General features: G+C 45.4%; 1 protein-coding gene across 7 annotated transcripts in view; it reads right to left on the bottom strand.

Moving 5' to 3' along the window:
* The window catches only part of Fhod3 (formin homology 2 domain containing 3), a 432,679-nt gene that overhangs the window by 182,901 nt on the left and 230,194 nt on the right, over positions 1-19,584 (bottom strand). The gene's annotated exons all lie outside the window — the stretch shown is intronic.

The following is a 19,584-nucleotide window of genomic DNA, read 5'->3' as shown; positions in this document are numbered from 1 at the left end:
AAGTAGAGTAAGCTGCCAATTCTGGCCTGGAGACAGAAATTTAATCAGCACAAAGAGCTCCGATGAGGTGTCACAGTTCTGAATTCCCTGCTTGCATCGAACAGAATTTACAATGCAAATTTTCCAATTTTAGTAAATAGTACCAACCTTTCCCTACCCTGGAATGTTGATGCAAAAAAAAAAAAAAAAAAAAAAACCCACCAAGCTAGAACTGAAGTTACAAAACTTTGGGCTGAAGATCTTCTCAGAACATGTACACTAATTAGCACTGTGGGAAGAGTCCTTCAAGAACACTTACGTGGGTCTTTCTAGTCGGCCTTCCTTTCCTCAGGACATTATGGCACCAAATGGTCAGCCTCTTAAATCATTTGATGCCGTGTAGAGAGGACTCAATGTCTGTGTCTGGCGTGTTCACACACCTTCCCACCAGTAACATTCTCACCCTTCTGCTTGGTTTCAAAGACCCTTGCCAGCCACCAGCACAGAAATGGCCTCATTACACCACTAGGTAGCATCTATGTGCCCCAGCCTCTCTCAACCTTGCCTAGTCTACATTTGCCATAGCTAGATAAGGATCCCCAAATGGCAATCGATTAGTAGGTCTGAGCCTCCCGAACCTTTTGTCATATTCCTAGATCCTCTTTTGAAAAGTTCTGTTTTGTAGTCGTTACCAAGAACTCACAGAGACAAGAGACTTAACCCGAACACTCCCCAGAGCTCTCCAGCTTAAAAGTTACCATTTCCCTTCTAATGTTACTCAAGGCGCTTGCAGGGATGTTATGTAAAGTTTGGGGCACGAGGGGGCGCACTTCTATTAGGCATGTCCACCTGTTGGCGTTTCACAAATCTGCCTTATTAATAAGCAGGAAGGTAGAACATCTAAAAAAAATCTGGAGCACACTTCTGTGAGTTTAAACAGAAGCAAACCTTGTCCCAATATGTTAATTCTGTATCTGTATTTAAAACTCTAACCACTGAATTTTAACTTTCTTGAAAACCTTCGCTTAAGACATGCACTAACTTACAGAAACTCCTCTGATTCTCTCTCTTGTCATATTCCAGAGTGGGGATCTGCTGCTTATCTGAGAGGCCCACAGAACGCGTGTCCTGTGATTACCTTACAGCTAGCACCCCAGACACTGACGTGGCTCAGGCCAGCCCTCCTAGGCCAGTCACAGAGAATAGTCACTGCGCTGGAAGTCGTGAGCCACCCCTCTGCCATCCCTCCCTGAGGCCTGGCCTCCGCCGCCTGAGCTATCTAGATGTAGGTGTGAGTCTGGTTCGGGTGGCGGTGATGCTCTAGTCATACAGCTTGCTATGAAGACCTGCATTTGGTGTGAACCTTCCCCCAACCAGGCTCTTCCCGAAGAGCTCAGTTCCTGCTGCTAGCCAACACCGAAGGAGAAGCACAGGGAAAGCCAGAGTGCTGGCATCCTGAAGACTAAGCCTCCGCATTCTCCAGTGAGATGGACAGAGACAGGGTAGACGACTCTGGTCTCTGTCTGCCTGGTCTGCTTGCATCTAGGATCCAAATTGCTAGACCAGTTTTCCCACCCCCACTGGTTCGCAGCCAGCTATACACAGACACATGCTTCACAGGCAGTTTCACAAGCACAATCTGAACATTCTGCTACTATCTCCACTTCGTGTAGCATAAAAAGCAAACCCGGGACAAGACCTCTGTTTCTTCTTAGTGTACTATCTGTACTAAAGCTCTCCAGCGGGGAGACCTTCTAAAGTACAGATCCAGGGCGATCATCCCTAGCCCAACCCCCTAGTTAAATCTACACTCTCTGCAAGTGTTCTGTTTGCTGAATGTCCTCTAAGAATATGAGTTGATGAGATAGGACAGTGGTTCTCCACCTTACTAACGCCACAGCCCTTTCATACAGTTCCGCACATTGTGGTGACCTCCAACCATAAATATACTGTGTTGCTACTTCATAACTGTAATTTTGCTACTGTTACAAATCATAATGTAAATATCTGATCTGCAGGATGTCTGATATGAGACTCCTAAAGGGGGGTCATAAGCCATAAGTCGAGAACCTATTATCTAGAGCAATGGCAACACGTGCCAAAATATTCAGAACCAGAAACATTCCTCGTGGGACCATAATCCCCAGTTAACCAAACTTGCTGACTTACAGAGAAGGAACATGAAAAAAAAAATAACCTTTCTTTTAAAAGATGAAAAAACACAGTAATTTAACCTCTAGTGATTATGCAAATGCACTATATTATCTGGCTCCCAAACCTGAAATATATATATATATATGTGTGTGTGTGTGTGTGTGTGTGTGTGTGTGTCTGTGTCTGTGTCTGTGTGTGTATGTGTGTGTGTGTATGTGTGTGTGTGTGTGTTCTTAATAGGTACAAATGCAGTAACTGTGTGGTTATCTATATGTCATATATGTCATAACATGGACAGTCCTTATAAAAGACATTCTGCCAAGCAGAGGAAGCCAAACACCAAAGGACGGACACACATGGAGGGCCTGAACTTACGTGAAACGGCCAAATGAACCAGCCAAGTTCAGAGACCCAGAGAGGGGCTGAGGGGAGACTGGAGGCTTTGTCCAATGGATGCAGAATTTGTTTAGGGTGATGAGAGAATAGAAATAGTAGCAGTCATGATGACAAGGCATAGTGCTGACAAATGCTACTAGATGACACAGCCTTCAAAGACAAAAATGGTTTTATAATATACACATGCTTAAAATACCATCCCTACACAAAGGACAAAACCACGAAACATCCCATCAACGACACTACCTGGCTGAAAACGAAGGTCTAATAGAAGAAAATCTTAACAATGAGTAAGATGTTTATGGTCTTGGGTATCCTGGCCTTCTGACCTGACCTTTCCCACTCCCCATCCCCTAGAGCTGGCAGCACTCCCGTGTACACTGATACAGATGAACCTTACAGTCCTTGCAGGGCCACAGGCAGCAGGCGAGTGTGCACCCCCACCCTTCCTGCCGTCTTGGCCTGTGTAGTAGATTCCATCTATTTAATAGCTATTTCCTGGCAGCTGTAATTACACGCTCATTAGCTGAGAATTGTTTTGCCATCCGAAGAGTCAGGACTGGCTGCCGATGATTAGTATTTTGTTTTCATTTCTATAAATACACATGCATTTCACATGTCATCGCTACCGAAACTGAAGAAACACTTCAGACCACAGATTCTCTACAGGATAACGAAGAAGAAGAAGAAAGTTGGTCTTGGGGAGCAGGGGTGGCTTACAGACGACAATGGTGTGTGATTCTTCAAAAGCACTGGGGCATCAGCAAGTGTCTAGAACATCTTTGACACGAAAATTTCACACAATATATGGGTAATTAAGGAAAAAATGTATTCAAATACTCCTTAGGGAGATGATCATAAAAAAAAAGTTGTTGAACATTTCTTTAAAACCCTACAGCTTGGGCTGGAGAGATGGCTCAGTGGTTTAAGAGCACTGACTGCTCTTCCAGAGGTCCTGAGTTCAATTCCCAGCACCCACATGGTGGCTCACAACCATCTGTAATGGGATCCGATGCCCTCTTCTGGTGTGTCTGAAGACAGCTACAGTGTACTCATACATAATAAATAAATAAATAAATAAATAAATAAATAAATAAATAAATAAATAAATCCCTACAATTAAATGTGTTTCTTAAAGTCAAACATAAAGCCCCAGCTGTTCTCTCTCTCTCTCTCTCTCTCTCTCTCTCTCTCTCTCTCTCTCACACACACACACACACACATACACACACACACACACACACACACACACACACAACTATGAGTAGATGCTCCAGTTGGAAATCCAGCCTTCTCTTGGGCCTCTCAGTCCTTTCAGCACAGTCAGAGCATCTGTGAGGGGAGTGAACCTCCATTTTGGCCACACTTGTGGCTCTCCCGAGGACTGTCCTCATGTCCACTCACTCACAAGAGGAGTCCCAGTCCTTCCTGAGCACCAGGCTCTCTGCTAGGCCTATTGGGCAGCACGACCTTGGCTAGATGGACAGAGCACCAATTGGTGCTTGACTGAAGAAAGTGCAGAAGGCTGGCCAGGGAATGGGTCCAAGCCGGGACTATCGAGCCAATAAGCCTGGTACCGCTCCTTCCAGAATGAGCGTCTGAGCACCAGACACACGTGTGATTTGACCCCTGCTGCCTCAATTCCTCTTCTGTGGGAAAAACAAAGCGACACTGTGGACACTTCTGGAGGGCCACAGTGAAGTCACAAGAAAGAAGGACACACACTTTAGTCTCTTGAAATCTCAAATACCTGCCAGTGATGCCAACTCACAGAGAAGTAGACAGCCCCGCCGACCTGCTTTCCACCAGTGCATACTATGTGCATCCACTCCTAGTATTCCAGAGCCTGCACTTAGATATTCTGGGGGAATAAAGCTTGGCCCCAAAGTAAGCCCTGGCTCTTACAGGGAGGCTAGCCTGCAGGACAGGAACAGTAGCAAGCAGAGTTGGTGAGGGAGAACAGAGCAAGTAGTCATGTCTTCTGTTTTAATGCTAACTCGGCTGGGCCAACTCAACAAGATGCAACGCACACGCTGGGTGACTGGGATAGGCCACTTCCCAAAATGCGGACTCATAAATGGGTGAAGACGTTGGCTGTGTGGTCCAGAAAGAAGAGACTTTGTACAGCACGGGGCTCAACTGCGCATGAGTAGGCCATTGATATACTGTAGTTCAGGCCGTAGGGCAGCATAATGCAAAGCTAAGCCCTCCAAGTCACTCCCTTCCACAGGCCTCTTCCTAGACCTGGGGAGGGGCCAGCAGAGTACTAATGGTCCTCTACTTTGTCAAAGGGAGGCCGGGCTACGGTCTCAAGCCCTGCTGCTTTTGCTTTCTCATGTTCTCTCTGGTTAGAGTAGGTCACTGAGGGTACCCACAAAGGATGCAATTCAGGACCACAGAGCACCTCTGTGGTTACGGTCACACTGAGCCTATGTCCTAAAAGGGGAGGAGCAGAAGGACTCAGGGGAGGTGTGAGGGTCAGCGGAGATGCAGATGGATGATATCCAATCAATAAATGATAATCACACCAGAAGTGGACTGCTAGCCAGAGAGGAGGGCAGAGTCAGTGCGGCCAAGTTCGACAGCTTCCTTTCCAGGGAGGAAGGAGTGATGTGGCAGGGACACTGCTCTTCTTCCTCCTCCTTTAAGGCAGGAGACACCTTCTCTGAATGATAAACTCTTTCTGATAAATATGCAGGAGCCCCAGAAAAATCTCACTTGGAGAAACCATCAAGAAGCAGTTGCCAGGGAGGACTGTCAGTATGGTGAGGCCAGGAGGTGAAGATTGTGCTTTACAACAGGAGGAAGTGGCAGAGGTGACTGAGCTAGGGACAGCCAGGTGATGCTGTCCATTAGGAGGAAACATGGCGACCACAGAGAGCCTGCCAGAGAAGGCAAGGATGGGACTGAACAGAGCACAGGCAGAAAGCCACACCACACAGCAGGGATGTAGCGGAGGACTTCGACCAAAGGTGGATGGAACGGGCAAATTTCAGGAGATCCATTAGGCAGTGTGGTACGCAAGAGATCTGGTATAAGAGGTACCAGCTTGACATCAAACCCCAAAGAGATGGCAACGATGAATCTAGTCTTCAATTTTGTTTATGTGTTTGTGTGTGGCCAAGCAAATGACACAGCATGCATGTATAGGTCAGAGGAAAACCGGGGGAGTCATCAGGTGTCTACTTCCGCCATGTGGGTCCCAGGGATGGAACTCAGATTAGCAGGCTTGGTGTCAGCCATCTTTATCCCTGAGCCATCTTGCCAGCCCGATGAGTACATCGTTTAGTGCATGATAGAAATATTCAATTCTTTTCCCGGTGGCACTTTACAGAGAGAAGAGGATGATTGGACTTCTTTGAAAAGCTACGTCATTTGTAGACATTCATTTCTCAGTATGGTTGGAGAGCCATCCTAGGACCTCAGTGCAGACACCAAGTCCCTCATACAAAGGGGGGGGGGGTACAGCCTTTGAATGTAAATATAGACATATCCTCCTACACTTCAAATCCTCCCCATGACTTCTAAGAGCTTGCAAGTACAGATGGTTCCACTCAGTGGCTCAAAAAACAGTGGCAAGAGAAAAGCTCATAGATGCTTGGCAAAGTGACAATTCATTCATTAACCCTTTTCTCCTTCAGTGTTGCATCCATAGGTACAGAACCCACGGTAATGAGGTAAGCACTATTTAAGTGTTTGTCCCTGGCAATGTTTGTTGTTATGATGCTCTAATTATGATATACTGCGGAACCATGAATGTGCCTTTAATGACCTTAATACCAAATACTAAGCTTTTTGGATATTGAAATCTTAAAAATTATCCTATAAATATATGATATTTAGCTGAATATATAGGTCTTGACTTTAACTACTGTCCTATTCCTAATTCCCAGATATAAAAATAATGCTAGACAGAATTACATTGGTTTTGTTTGTTTGTGGGTGCTAGTTTTTGTTTGTTTTTGCTTGTAGAATTTTTTAGAATTATTCCAGATTTATTCCCAGAAATAGAATTATTTGTTAGTCCAAACAGCTTAATCATCTTTTGTGAGTCACCGCACACTGTCAGTATATTTAAATACAGTGTTTGCAAGCCTTCTACTTCTAGACAAGAGAACAAGGATCAGATTTCCTCTTCTGCCAGAGACATTCAAAATCTAGACTAAATATAACAGCTCTTTTGAAGACTTTGGGCTTCAAGCAACAGCAGATGCTGCTCCAGAAAGATGAGAGACAAAGGCAGTGAGCCTTCAAGTAGCCTGGGTTTCTGTCTTGAGAAGATCCCCATGTCACCGTACAGGGAGGGAAGAACCTGGTCACTAGACTGCCCAAGTTGAGTCCTGGGAGAACCAAGCAGAGGATTCACTAGACATAAATAATAGGAGAGAGCTACCTCAAGAAAGAACTAAAAAAAACTCAAGACCCTCCTCAGGAGGGCGGCCATTGGTGTAGGGTACACCTGAGCCCAGGAAAAGAACCACCCAAATGGAGGGGAAAGAAAAGGACCAGGCACACATCTGCACACATAAAAGGCCAACCTGTCAACCAACGCAGGGTAACCTTTTGTTTACAATTATTGAAATGGTAAGAAAAGAGTAGCACATGAGAGAGAGAGAGAGAGAGAGAGAGAGAGAGAGTGTGTGTGTGTGTGTGTGTGCGCGCGCGTGTGTGGCGGTCAGAGGATGGTCGTAGGAGTAGGGTCCTTCCTTCTACCAAGTGGGTCCAGAGATGCACTAAGGTCTTCAGGCTCAGTGGCAGGCACCCTTATCTGTGCTCAGTACAGCCCATCAGCCCCAATTTTTATACCCAGTAAGGATTCATTTGAAAAGAAAAGGTAAAACCAGAACTCTTTCAGACATACAAGGTAAACTAATTAAAAATTAGGTTAAAAATGTTTTAAATTAGTATTTAAGCATTGTTCAAAAGTAACAGGCTCCTTAAGCATATAAATAACAATGTTGTATGCAGTACAAGGTATGAGGTCAGGCACATAAATAAGAGTGGAATAAAATGTCTTATACTGTACAAGAAATGGTATAAAATCCCTCAGTCTGTGATAAGTTAAAGAATGATTTACTCTAGAAACCCAAAGCAACCAGTAACAAAGCATTACAGACAAAACGAGACGGAACGAAATCCTGGTCATCCACATAATTGACAAGAAAGAAAGGGGCGGCAGGAAGTACAGATGGGACACATGACAGCAAGGTGACGGCCTCCGTCTCACTGCATCGCTAGCTACGGGAAAGCCAACAGCACAAAGGTGCCACCTTACGTCAGACTGGATCTAAACTGAGGTCCTGTGAATGTCCTGTGAAAGAAGACTTTCATATAAGAGGAAAGCAAAACGTAAAAGGATGAAAGAGAAGAAATCCCTTTCTAACGTGTAAAATGTTTATTTATTTACTTATCTGTGGGGGGGATGCCATAGCACAAAAGGCAGAGGACCACTTGTGGGAGCTGCTGCTCTTCTTACCAGATGAGTTCCAGGAACTGATATTGTCAGGCTTGATGACAAGAGCCTTTATCTACTGAGCCATGTCACCAGGCCTAGCATTTTAAAGGAGGGAAAAGTAGCCAGGACAAACACAAAAATAGAAGAGACATAGAGAATCTTCCAATTATCAACACTACTTTCAGGGTAATTACAGAACGCATGGACAGACAACCAGCAAGTGGTTAGAGGTACCCGCCGCCCTGACTAGACTGACATTTTAGACTTTCACACAGCAGAACATGCATTCTGTTCAAGTGCTCAAAACCAGATCAGATCCTGACCCACAGGAAATATTCTCAGTACATTTAAAGGATGATACAGGAGGCAGCATAGAGACAGGATGCGCCTGCACTGTAGGCTGGACTTCCCAGAATAAAGACATCGAATTCATGACTCAAGCTCATATCAGATATCTTGCATATCAGATATTTACGTTACAATTCATAACAGCAGCAAAATTACAGTTGTGAAGTAGCAATGAAATAACTTTTATGAGTGGGGGGGTCACCATGACATGGGGAACCGTATTAAGGGTTCACAGCATTAGGAAGGGTGAGAACCATTAGTCTGGAGTAAACAGAAAAGCAATGATAGAGAGGAAAAGAACAGAGAAAAATGTGATTATTGGCAAAGTCAACAAAGCGAAACATCTTTAGTCATACCCGGGAAAAGAGATAAGACACCAAGTGTAATCTCAGAAATGAACGGATGACGCCTCCAACGGATGGGTCAAGATAGAAGAAAACATCCACTTGGTAACATTTTCAGTCTATGTACCGAACACCTCAGACGAAATCCACAAACTCCTTAGGAAGATGTAAAGTAATAAATCCTCCTTCCAGCCTGTGTAGAGAGCCTGGACAGGCCAATATTCACAAACATTACAAAACCTCACGGCTAAGTGTTTTCTAGAAAAGGAAAGCCAGGCCTAGCAGTGTATCCGTACTGGTAAATTCCACCAAATATTTAAGGATGAAAAATAAAAATAAGAATCCTACACAAATTCTCCTAGGCAACCAAAAGGGAGATAACATTATTTCTCTACTCATCCAACATGACAAAAATTACCTCAGTCAAACCGAAAACACACAAAGAGCAAAGAGGAAGTGGACTGGTATCTCTGGTATCACAGACGAAACGAACTTAAGGGGTGGGTGACAAGTCCAGTGACAACTCTTCCTCCCTTCCTTCCTCCCTCCCTCTGTCCTTCCCTCCCTCCCTCCCTCCCTCCTTCCTTCCTTCCCTCCCTCCCTCCTTCCTTCCTTCCTCCCTCCCCGCCCCCTTCTTCCTTTTCTCCTTCCTTAAGTTAGAGTCTGGTACTTTGTCATATCAATGAGAAAAGGAACGAACACAAGCTCTCAAAACCCAACAAGAATAGTAACAAAACAAAAAATACAAATAAAACTCAAAACAAACAATCCTGAAAGAAACTCACAGCTCTGTTTTTAAAATGGCGAAGTGAGTATATGAACAAACTTACGGCAGCTAAAGACACAAAGGATGGCTTGAGCTCGCTCATCATCGGGTAACCGTAAACTAAAGTCTAAGGATGTTCCACTCTGGCAAAACGGCTCAAATGAGACTCACCACACTATGTAGTGGAAGGGTGTAATGGAGACGTCACTGTGGAACTAAAATATCACAACTACTGTGGAAATAATCAAAGCAAAACAAAACCCAGGGGTGGCCAGATGGTACCGCAGGTAAAGCCACTGCTAGGCAAGCTGTGTGGCCTGAGTTCAATGCCTCGGACCTGTGTGAACGGTGGAAGGAGAGAACCAACTCCACCAAGCTTCTCTGACCTCCATATGCAGGATATATGATGCACATCTGCCCACGCACAGGAGCCTGAGCACACAGTAATAATAAACATAAATAAACAAATGAAAATGTAAAGTAATTACCCCCTAATTCATGACCCAACCTTTCCCTCTTAGGTATTTCCCACAGTGAAATTTGTATCCACACAAATACTTGAATAAAATGCCCAAAATAGCTTAATGAATACTAAAAATTATTTATTCTTTTTTAAAAGATGTATTTATTTATTTTATGTACAGTGTTCTCCCTGCATGTATTGAACTCGGGACCTCTGGAAGAACAACCAGTACTCTTAGCTTCTGAGCCATCTCTCCAACACCAAGAATTATTTGTTCTTAATAACATAAAACTGAAGAAATAAAGATACTCCATTAAGATGTGATTGGGTAAACTATGGTATGTCTACGAGAAGGAATTCTGTTCTTCTGTAACTCACTTTTCAGTACGTCAACAAAATAACATAGACAACATAACAGAAAGATATGTTTTGGCTCATGGCATCAGTTATTTATTTAGCCTTGCTTTGGGCCTCTGGCAACACCATGGATTGCAGCATAGGAGTCCTGTTCAAAAAGGAACTGTGATTCCAATATTCTCTTTAGACTCATACTCCAGTGGTCTGCCTTCTTTGTCCTACGCCCCACGTCCTAAAGGCTGCACCATTTTTTAATGGACCACAGGCATCGGTCATGTGCTTGACACATCAGTGTTTGGGGAGAGTCTAGAGCTTACACAACATCATCATCAAAAAAGAATGAACGATAGCTCACAGTAGTAATGAAGTGTTTTTAAAGGTCTTCTGAAAAACGCCATACAGTGAAATATATCCTACACTTCTACAAATATGTGCTAACCTGTGGTGTCAGAGGTTTTGGGATGTCTAGGGAAGGAATGGGTGATGCTGGGGACTAGCTTGACTATGAGGGAGTGCCAGGAAATGTTTTGGGGGTGATGGGTGTCTTCAATAATCTTAACTGTAGTGGTGGTTTTGCCTGTGTCTGTTCATGCCATCATTTAAAGTTTGCAAATAATTACCACCCATGCTTCACATTATCGAGTCACACTTGACAGAAGGAAAATACCACAAAACCGCCCACCATAACAAATATCTTCTCCCCGGCGAATCGGTTCAAGGGCTTTTCCCAGCAGAAGAAGAGTGCCCAAGAAATCAATTTACGTTGATGTTTGCTGAGTCAGTGAACAAACTTGTTTTGGTTTAAACTCTCACCAAAGCAAATTGCACTCCTCCACCTTAATTCTCTCCCTGACCCAACAGAGGTCTCTCTCAGACTCCTGGCCCCAGCCAAGGTCCTTCCAGAACTGACAAAGTGACTGCATTAATGTCATAGAATGCTGGAATGTCAGTCAGCCTGCCACCAGCACCCTTGGACTCTGCTGCTTGGCTTCCCTGACAATTCCTTTGTTCTTCCTCTTTTTTTCCTTGGGATTTGAGGAAATAAACACCAAAACTCCTTGCACCAGAGTCAAAATGAGATGTTTTAAATTGGTGGCTAATATACCACCCAAAAACAGAAACAAAGCCCTATTTTGTAGGGAATCTGTCAGTCACAGATGTTGGAAATTTGAAAACAATGGTGGCAGTGGTGGGGTGGGGTGGGAGGTTGGGGGTTGGAGGTTGGGGTTCAGGTTTTCTAGCCTCATAAAGCCTTAGGCTTTACCAATAAAACACCCCAGCCTGGCTGCTGCCAAGGCTTTGGTCTCCTCTTACCCAAGGCCTATCCTATCCTGTGTCTCCATGGAGATGTCACCCACCACACATGCACCCCCATTGTTGGCCCCAGCTATCAACTTGCTTCTACAGGTAGGAGGACAGGGAGGGAGCCACTCTATCACGCTCAGCTCTGAGAAGCAGGAAGAACACCCGGTACTTTATGCAGCGTCCACATTGCTAAAGCTATGGTGACAGTACAGCCATTTCTCCCTTTCAGTTCTACACCAACTTCCCCTGCCACCATCAAAGACTTGGTGAGAAGCAGGAAGCACATTCCAGATCATAAGTTTTGTCATATAATATTTTGGGCCCAAAAACACATTGTGTGCAGAGTGGAGACACTAATATACAACCAGGGGCTGAATCCACCTACATGGACCTATGATCCCAAAGTCCAAGTCCAGTCTGCCATTACGCCTCCTCTTGCAACAGACATACGTACTCAAATCATCCTTAATGACCATCCCACCCTGCCGCCAGAGTATCCGTCCTGGGATCAGATGCAGAACAGGACGAACTTCCCAGATCATTTCAAGAATGCCATTGTCTAGGGAGAAAACAATAGTCCAGCATCTGCAAAACTACTGTGCTCATGGGATGCCCCACCTCTCAGAGCTGCAAAGCTGGAAGGGCCCATCTCTACAGATAATGCTCAAAGCTACCATAAGACAGCCCAGGTCAGTCTTATGGATGAAATATTAAAATTCGGAGCTGCAGATGCCAGGGACTGTTGTAATGGACCAAGAGATTAAGAGTGAATCCAGACATGAGGAGACCTTAGCCAATGTGCCACTGGTGTGCCTGTGTGCAGGTGCCACTCTGTGTGGGAGCCATCCCTGATAGAGTAACACTGAAGACAGGGTCAGCAGAAACATCTGAGGTGATCTGCAGCCACAAGCTCCCTCTGTGGCTAGCATGAGGAAAGCCTCCCAGCATACTCACAGATTCAGGAGTTCCCACTAATTGTGCCTAAAAGATAGTGATGTGTTTCACATGTCGGGTCCTCTCCAGAAATGGGGTTTTCACAGACACGCCCCCTGCCCCCACTGCCGCTTACAAGAGGTTAGCTAAGACCTAGCTTATCCTTAACCAAGTGCTGTTAAAAACGACACGTAAGGTGTCAGCCCAGCTCCATAAGTCAAAGTACAGAGGATTCAGCCATCCATGCACACTAAGACTTCCAGCAAACAGCTAGTATACCTCCTGCACTCTGCCTTCTTTGTCGACTGAAGTGGGCAGAGCCATGCTTCCGGTGGTCCAAAGACAAAGCTTGAACCAGGAGAAGGGACTCTCCCAGCATACATGAGAAACATACATGTACACATAGAATTTCCAAAAGTTAAAAATACTCCCTCGGCATGGGGGGCAGTTTGTGAGGAGAAAGAAAAGGATAGTAGAAAGGGGGGCAGTGGGGAGCTAATGAGGTATTAAATATAGGCAAGGCATGAAAAATTACAGGTATGGAGACTAATTAAATTACCGCCTGATAACCATCTCTGAGCAAATATGTTATCACAGTCTCCTTGCTGCCGAGGCTCAGGAAGGCTGCTTCTGGTCCCCCAGCCCAACCTTGCCCACATTTGGGATGGATCTTCAGCCCCCTCTCTTCCTTTGGTAGATGGCCATTTCCCAGAGTGGCTGCCACACAGAAAACAGCTCCTGCCTATCTTGCCACCCACCCTCCATCCCACACCCTGCCTCAAGATTTCTGCACAGCAGTTACACCGTCCGCCATTATCCCTTCTAGCCTTGTCAGCGGGGATGGAAAGTTCCATGAAACAGGGACGCACCTGGCTTATTTGTTACCGAATGCCAAAATCCTGGCTCACTGGACACCAAATGAACTTTTGTTGACCAAAAGTTAAAGCCTGGGGGTTTAGGGGGAGCAGAGAAAAGAGGAGCAAAGAGGACCAGAGAGGGGAGAGGAGACAGGATGAGCATATGTAAACTGTAAAAGCTGAGGCCGGAACTCACAACACAATACCAACGTCCACTGACCACGGTGCGGTAAGCTGTGAGCACTGTCCCATGGAGCTCTAATCAACTCTGGGACATAGTACTGGAAGCCGAGCCTCAGAAATAAACAAGTGGTGTTAGAGTTAACGTACCTAAGATCTCAATCAAAGAAAGCCCAACCTCTGAAAGCTAGCCGTCCTTTGTTCACATTTTTAAAAGTAGCATCACTTTTGAAACCTCTCTGAAAATATCAAGGTGGCTAGAAGCCATTTGTCTGCTCAGGCAAAATACTGGGAAGATACGAAGGGGAGGAGGCGGGCCTGAGAATTTCCATGAGGCAGGGAGCCCGGCTCATGGCGGCCAAGCCCCAGCTTGCTCACCCACACTCACCTGCCTTTCAGGTTTCCTCCAAAACACACTGGCTGCTCTACCACCCTTCTTTGGTTCTCTTCAGCTCTTTCCAGCCTGTGGCCACCTTTCCAGCTCACCCAAACTCCTGCCAAGTCCACAGGCACTAGGGAACTGGTTGGTGTGTGCGTCTGCAACTACCGGACTGGCCAGTGACTCAGGGGCCAGGTACCTCACACCGAAAGCCACCTGGAGACGCAGCCTGATTCATCAGGTCCAGAGAATGCCTGGGCTTTGGCCCCCAACTAATAAAGCATTCCCCACAGAGCAGAGGCAATTAACCAGGGAACAAACAAGAAGTAAAAAGGAAAGTTGACAGGTAGTGAGCAAGGAGCAGCTGGGCCCCTTGTTAACAGCCCGTGGGCGGGAGGAGGTAGCTGGGTCATGGAGGCTCAGCTGTGAGAGGAGCTGGCTGGTACCTTGCCTGGCTTCTAGCATGGCCTCTCCACCAGCATCCTTGGTGTTGCCTGTCTTCAGCATCACCTGCACCTGTACCTGTTCTCTAGGTGGAGATGCTACTGAGCGGCCCAAGGATCTAGTTTTTGTACGCCATGTTTAACAAACACCTACTGTGTGCCAGAAGCCTATAAAAGGCTGTAAGACCATTTTATGTGTTTTGTTTGAAGACTTAACTTGCTGCGGTGGTGTCCATTTCCCTCTCCACCCCACTGTAGGTTTTAGACACACCATCCCCAGCTTGAGAGAGACATGAAGAAGCAGGGCCTTTCCCCATAAATACTTTAAGGGGTGGCACGATTTCGAATGCTCATTCATAGAGTGAAGTGGACCAGCCTGGGGAATGTCGTCTGTCTTCACATTGGGCATCTTGCCCTCGTACTCATGGGACCTTCTCTCCCCCATACCCCTGTCTGCCTTTGTTCCCTTCGTCTTCCTGATAACAGCCGTTTGACTGGGGCGAGATGGAATCTCCGTGTAGTTTTAATTTGCCTGATGGCTAAGAATGTTAGACACTTTAAACATGTAAAATTAGAAGTGCTTTATGACCTAGCTGTACTATACTTTATTCTTTTTTTTTTTTTCTCTCTCTCTCTTGAGAACGGGTCTCACTATGAAGCCTTGACTGGCCTGGAACTCACAAAGATCCACCTACCTCAGCCTCCCAAGGGGCTGGGACTAAAGTTGTACAGGCGCCATGCGCAGTGGCGAGCTGTGTCACAGAGATGTAATCCTATGGTAGAGACACCTGCACAGCCGTGTTAATTGCTACTCTATTCACAGCCTACGCGCGCATCGACTGATGAACAGATACTAAAAATGAGGTTCGCAATCAAATCTTATTCTGGAAAATACATCAAGGTAAAGGAATAGATAAATATTGCATGTTTTCTCTGGGATGCAGATCCAAGCTTCTAGTTATTATTTTTTGCATACATGATGTGTAGGTAAAGGTCAGGAAATCAGGAAGTAGACCATGGCTGGGGTGGGGGAAGAGGCTAAGAGAGAGGGTGACAGGGCACAGGGCACATGAAAACGGAGAGGACTGGGGCAGGGGGGGGTTGGAGATGAGCGAAGATGAGAAGAAGAAGCAAACAATGTCCACATGAAAAGGCCCTGAAGAAACCTGCCGCCTTCTATGGTAATCTAAAAGTAAACATCATGCTCACATACCTAGCCTAAAATATACTTTTTGGTTTATTCTAGACAGATTAAATTTCTTCTGGGCTATAGGAACCAGTCAAGTTTGAAGGAAAACACCTCACAATTTAATTTCTTGGTCACAAAGATCTTCACCAGTGAGCTACTCTAAAAAAGAAGTGTTCGGACTGGAGAGATGGCTCAGCGGTTAAGAGCACTGACTGCTCTTCCAGAGGTCCTGAGTTCAATTCCCAGCAACCACATGGTGGCTCACAACCATCTGTAATGAGATCTGATGCCCTCTTCTGGTGTGTCTGAAGACAGCTACAGTGTACTTATACATAATAAATAAATAAATCTTAAAAAAGAAGTGTTGATCATGGTATCCTTGAAAGCTGAACCAACAGGAAGGGTGTGTGACGTACATACATACCCGATATAAAGTACACACAACATATATGTATAAATTAAGGAATTGACTCACAATTATGGAGGCTCGCATGTCTGCCACCTGAAGGGTTGGCGGGTGGAAAGAGCTGGTGAAAAATCAGGGCCAATGACTTTTGTGCTAGAGATTCAGAAAAAAAAATCCAACATACTTCACCTAAGGGCTGGCTGTTCATTGCAAAACGACTACTTGCGTTGGAGAAATCAGCCTCACCCTCTAGAGAGGGCAATCTGCTCACTGACAGTCCACCCTAGAAGAGTTAATCACAGCAAAACAGCAGCTCCATGGCAATACTCAGAGAACTGCTGAACCATAAATCTAAAGACAACAGTCCAAGCCAGCTGATGTAATATTAGCCATCATACAACACACACACACACACACACACACACACACACACACACACACACACACACACACACACCATCTTATATTTGAGCTTCCACATAAGCTAGATGTGTTTTAAATATAATATCAGGAGAGGCCTTATCTTGTTTTGACACTGGTGCCCCCTTCTAACTCAGAAACTTATAAAACAAGATGAAACTTTACAACTTCATCCTTTTTACAAAGGACGATGCACAAATCTCAAGTCTTAAGAATTTGCGCTCTAGGAGCTGGAGAGATGGCTCAGTGGGTTGATTTCAGATCTCCAGCATCTGTGTGAAAGCTGGCCATGGGAGCATGTGTCTGCAAGCCATTCCTGAGGAAGAGGACATGGGCAGATCCTAGGGAATCACAGGCCAGTGAGAGCAGTCAAATCAGAAAGCTCTGGTTTACTAAACCCAGGTCTCAAGAACAGAAGTGGAGAATGACAGAGGACAGCCAGTGTCGATTCCTGGATCTCTACACATGCACGTGGGGATGTGTAAACCCACACATATGTGTGTGCACACGCTCTGTGTTTAAATAAACATTTCTTTTTCTTAGAGGTTTCAGTGTCTAGCTTTTGAAAGTAGAAAAGGAACAAAACACAGCTTTTGCCAATATGCCTCCTTTTCAGCAAGTTCATTTGGAAGCATTCCGAAAGCAGTATACATGTGTATGTATACATATAAAATAGACACAAATAATATGAATGTACGTGCAAACGTATGCTATTTAAAATATTCTAAGTTGTGTATTACATGTATTTGTAAATTACGTGTATGTGTGTATGTGAATATGTGTATATGTGTATGAATGTGTGTAAATGTGTATATGTGATTGTGTGCATGTGAATGTGTGTGTATATGTGTATGTGTGAATGAGTGTGAATGTGTATATATGTGAATGTGTGTGTATAATGTGTGTATGTGAATGTGTGTATGTATGTGAATGTGTATATATGTGAATGTGTGTGTATAATGTGTGTATGTGAGTGTATGTATGTGAATGTGTGTGTCTGTGTGTGTATGTGAATGTGTGTGTGTGTCTGTGTGTGTGTATGTGAATGTGTGTTTGTGTGTGTGTGTGTGTGTGTGTGTGTGTGTGTGTCCAGCAAGTAAAAGACTAAAACCATAAAACCTGGCACAGACACTCGGTGAAACAGCTTCCCACTTTTTTGTATTTTTAGGAACCAATAGCATTTCAAGGTTATCATTTTTCTAGAAAATTACTAGATGGAAAGCTAGTTTCTCCATTCCTTATATAAATAGTGAGAATCTGAGTGTGTCAAACAGACAGAGGCATCTCTAACCTCCCCTGGCACTGGGCAGAGGATGGCACTGAACCACGGAAACCCTGGTGCACTTGCTCCCCATCTGGCTCCCATTCAGACCCAGCCTACTTCCACAGGACATAGCTCTGTGAAAGACAAGGGCAGCGCTCATTACAAAGACCTGTGGGAAACCCATTAAAGCCACCCTCGTTATAAATAGCCCTACCAAGGTATGCTGGCCTTTTAATTCCAGTGTTACCCAATGGGATCCAAACTCCCATCTGGGAATGAGCTTTGATGTGGGGACCGGACTAGCAAGGGTGAATGCTTGTGCGGAGGCTTCAGATGCTGGCCCAGCCCTCCTACCTCTCCCTCAGGATAAGACAGGAGCAGAGAGGGCTCGTCTCAAAAGTGGAACACCACCATCAGAAGATCCCGAAGCACTTCAGGAAAGGGCATTAACTTCTCAGGATTCTAGCACAGATAACTTAGAAACTTAGTTCAGTTCAGTTCGAGAGTTCAATTCCAATGCTGCCCCCGCAAAGTGGCTGTGGGATTTAATCCCAGCGTTTACAGAGGTTAGGCTTTAGAAGGCTGTAGGAAGCCATAGAACCTCAGCACCGACAGTGGAACAATCCCCATAGCCCTGTGTCTTACGGAAACGGCCCACAACTGACCGAACACCTCGTTCACTTCCCACTCTACTTGGAATGGCTAAAGAGGCACATTTATGTTTTGTTACTGATTTTTGTGACAAAACTTTCAAGTCCCCTCAAAAATACAGAGCAACGACTCTCCCCTGACAGGAACAGAACACGAGTGGGATCTGACGTACTTCCTGTTGCTGAGAACTCAGTCTGGGCAGGAAAGTAGAGCCCTACTGGGCATAAAGGGCTGGGTGTGCTGCAAGCCAGGAACAGGGATGTCAGATGGACAGCTATGTGGCTGCCTCCTTACAGCCCCTTCCTTGAGATGTGCTTTCCAGCTCAGGAGCTCTCCTTCCCTGGATTCTGTGCACTCTTCCCTGTGCCTGCTTCAGCCCTTGACAGCACTGATGAGGAACAGTGATACATGAGCAGGTGGAGAGCAGCACAGTCAAATGACACAGACACACACACGTACACACACGTACACACACACACACTCACACACATACACTGATACTCACACTTACACACACTTACACACACACTCACACACACACGTACACACACTCATGCACACACTCACACACAGACACACACAGACACACACACACTCATGCACACACTCACATGCATGCACACATACACTCACACACACTTACACACACACTCACACACAGACACACACAGACACACACACTCATGCACACACACTCACATGCATGCACACATACACTCACACACACACACACACACACTTACACACACTCACAAGTGTACACACACACTCACACACACATACACTTACACACACACTCACACAGACACTCACACATGCACGCACACATACACACTCGCACACACACACTCACACACACACTCACACACAGACACACACACACTCATGCACACACACTCACACATGCACGCACAATACACACTCGCACACACACTCACACACTTTCACACACACAGACACACACACTCACACACACACTTACACACACTCACAAGTGTACACACACACTCACACACATACACTTACACACACACTCACACACACACTCACACACTTACACACACACACACACACGCCACCTTCCCCCCACCGGCAAGTCCCACAGGGCTGAGCTCTGATGTGCGTCTCAGTCCCCCGAACCCCTTCTCCCCAGGTACATCTTTAAACTCTCCATGAAAGCTGCACATCCAGTAGCCCCGACTTGCAGCTGTGATGACTCCCATTGTAGAAGCACCCAGCCTTTGTCCATGAGGCACTGATTCTACAAGTTAGCCTACGCTCTCAACTCATTCCAA

This window comes from Rattus norvegicus, chromosome 18 (assembly GCF_036323735.1).
Source record: "Rattus norvegicus strain BN/NHsdMcwi chromosome 18, GRCr8, whole genome shotgun sequence".
Lineage (NCBI taxonomy): Eukaryota > Metazoa > Chordata > Mammalia > Rodentia > Muridae > Rattus > Rattus norvegicus.
The sequence above is the reverse complement of the archived record's forward strand: the minus strand, read 5'-3'. Positions and strand labels throughout refer to the sequence as shown.